Below are 3,608 nucleotides of genomic sequence, written 5' to 3'. Positions count from 1 at the left end.
AATCTGCTAAGTAAACTAGCGAAGCACCATGTAAGTATTAGGAACTTTTGTCAATATTTCTTATATCTTAATTACAATTTTAGATTCTAAAATAAAATAATGTATTAGAAAGCTGAAGATTAGATTTGTTTGTAGCACAAAGTTACACAATGGGCTATCTGTGCTCTGCCCACCACGGGTATCAAAACCCGGATTCTAGCGTTGTAAGTCCGCAGACATACCACTGTGCCACTGAGGGGCTTGAAGATTAGATTTCGTGCACTTTAGACATGTATCTGAATAACATTCTTACAGAATTAAGGTTTAAACAGTTAAATAAGAAGAAGTTATAATTTTCAGATTAGAAGTAAATAGCAGCACTGTAAACATTACACTCACTAGGTTTAAGATTTTAAATTACTTCTAAGAGGTTAGATTATGTAGAGTACTTTGAAAATTTTGAAAAGCTATAACAAACAATAAAAAAAACCTATTTAGTCTCAATCGAATATGCATTTTGGTAATATAATTACTGAAATATCGCGTTTTCATAGTTTTGACTGTAAACAGTAGAAACATAATTTGTTTATAGATTACCGTATTTTTCGGAATATAAGACGCACCGGTGTATAAGACGCACCCTTATTTTGAAGACAAAGTTTTGGAGAAAACTTTACTAACTCCATTACTATAATTTATTTTTTATTATTTAGGGAGCATTATAAATAGTTATGTTTTTAAAAGAACAAAAAACTACTATTGTTATAAATAACACTTTCAATTGAACTAAACTATACATGCCTAATTAAATATATTTACACATGGCTTGTGTATATCGTATATATACATATATATTATTCATACCTTCGGTGTATAGGACGCAAGCAGATTTTGACATCAAATTTTGAGGTAAAAAAGTGCGGCTTATACACCGAAAAATACGGTAATTTGTAGCCTTAAAACATAATAGATCCAAATTATCCAAGGATTAAGTTGAAACACCGTTGATCACTTTCACTGATGACACGTTGTTTAGGAAGTTGGCCAGATCCTAGAGTTAACACCCAGTCAACGAGTCAGGGAGACATGTTTAGTAGGTTGTTTCCCAAACAAAACGTTAAGGCACTCTCTTTGTTTTTTAAACCTTAATAGATATTTATACTCGTTGCAAAATATGAAATCTTAATTGCCCATCAACATGGCCGAGTTCACACTAGTTTCCAGGCCATGAAAGAGTAATACCTATACCCCTATCCGGTAGTGTTCGCACACGTTGAACAATACAGGATCTAGTTCTTTAGCTCTTTAGAGCTATTATACCTGCGGTTGTTATGAGTTATGTTGATAGAGAGAGCCGAAGAATGTTCAACGAAGCTCGATGACTCGCAGATTTGGTTTTAAGAGAAAAGCGTTTACAAAATGATATTTCAAATATTTAAAAAGAAGGGTTAATATTTGAAACATTCTATAACGGGATAATGTTTGGTTCACCGGTCTAGAATGTTCTTTTGTCTATTAACATTCTACTACATATTCTACAAATGCCATCCCTACTATCTTGTTTGCATTGTGTTTCAAAAGACATAGGAAGGTTTTAAAATGATATTTCAACTGTAATATTTTTTGTTTATCTATTATTGGCTTGTAATTCCTGTTTCACTCATTACATAAACTTTTTAAAGAAATGTAAAATTTATGTAAGAAAAAACTAACTTTAAAGCGTAATGATAACATCGTTTACACCAGAATTACGATTTTTTAAGATTACTAGTTAATAATGATACTTATAAAAGCGGATACTCCATTTGTTTGTTGTTGTTTTTCGAACTTTTTACTATAATATTTACAGATATTCCCAGAACTTTTGACTCAGTCATTACATACATTTTGTTATAAAAGGAAATACTGTATAGCATTGTAAAGATATGATGACCTATTGAGGAGATGTTTAAAATACCGTGTGCCTGATAAAAAAGGTTGTCTCATAAAGACCTGTTTGGTCAAATATTGGTAATTTTTTCCCCAAAATTATTTGATATTTTTAATATTATTTTACTATAAAAGTTTTCTTAGAATACTTGTAAGTTAGTCTATGATGAACTGGTAAATATATTGCTGATTTAGACATTGAATCATCACAAACAAATGTGACTTTGAAGGGAGTAATAGAGATAAGTAGAAATTTAGTTTTTTAAATTTCATATGTTTTTCCATTTATTGAATTGTTGGTGTTTGCTACCAATAATTCGAATATATTTTGAATGATTATCATTATAATCAATTAGCTGGCGTCTCTTCGAGATCAAGGATTTTACCATGTTTAGCTATTCTTCTTTTAAGTTTTTATGAAAATAGTTGATTAGATAGTTCTTCTGAACAATGTAAACGTGTATTGTAAAAATGTTGAAGATACCTTTGTGGTTTTTAAAAATTAATTTCAAAAGTATATAAAGAACCAATGTTAAATCTATAATCGAGGAGAAAATGAATCTGTGTTGCCATTTTTTGATACAGAATTTTTTCATCTAGGTACTAAGTTTCTAAGCAGTTGTTATCATAAATGAGCTTTTTGCTGGTGTGTACTTCAATTTTGAGAGTTGAGTTACATTGATGTTGAATATTGTTAAGTCTCCGTTTGTTAATTGATTATTTTTTCGTAACTTCGTTCCAACGAAACTTTAACGACACAAGTCTTTACTTAATAAAACTGGTTTATTCTTTCCGAATATAACTCTGCGATACACTTAATCTCAATACTCGCGCTAAAACAACACTGTAACGAACGTTAACTTCAACAATACTCTGTGACTGCAGTTCAATTACTCACTCTCTTCACACACATTACATTCCCCTCTTTTATATACCAGCCTACCCTATATCTAGTAAGAACTAGAACATTCGCCAAAGTACATGATAGTTCTAGAAACGTTGCGTCACAGTAGTCATGTGACTCGATGACGCAACAATATTTAGAAATAAATATTTTTATTCTAAGGGTATATGAAATTTAATATATAAAGACGTTTTTAACTCAAAAGTTATCTATCAAATTTTATTCACAATAACATCAAGAAATATGAACAGTCTCTATCGAAACAATTAATCTATTGTGTTTCACCATATATATAGGCTTTTCTGCATTTGCACAGAAAACGAATATTAACAAGTGTTATATTATAAAATGCATCCTTAAATTCAACTTAAAATTATCTTCACGCCTATAGTTCATTTAAATAATTTGTTTAAGTTTTAAAATGTTGTTACAAAATGTAGTACTCTTACCTCACCTAGCGTGGCTACGTGGGATCAAACAATCGTTGTTTGAGGTCAAAACTTAAAGAGCATGCTCGAAAACACCCCGTATAATCAGTCATTCCCTCACTCTTCAAAGACCTTCATACTGTTACGTTTCTGTTCGTTAGTTAATTTTCCGTAAATTCGTTCCGACGAAACTTTAGCGACACAAGTCCTTTCTTGAATAAAACTGGTTTATTCTTTCCGAATACAACTTTACGATACACTTAATTTCAACAGTCGCGCTATAACAAACGCTATAATTATCAACGAACGTCTCACGTGCTCGTACTCAACAATACTCAGTTCAATTACACACACATTGTTCCGTCACG

Source organism: Limulus polyphemus, unplaced genomic scaffold, assembly GCF_000517525.1.
Source record: "Limulus polyphemus unplaced genomic scaffold, Limulus_polyphemus-2.1.2 Scaffold1149, whole genome shotgun sequence".
Lineage (NCBI taxonomy): Eukaryota > Metazoa > Arthropoda > Merostomata > Xiphosura > Limulidae > Limulus > Limulus polyphemus.
This window is presented reverse-complemented; position numbering follows the sequence as displayed.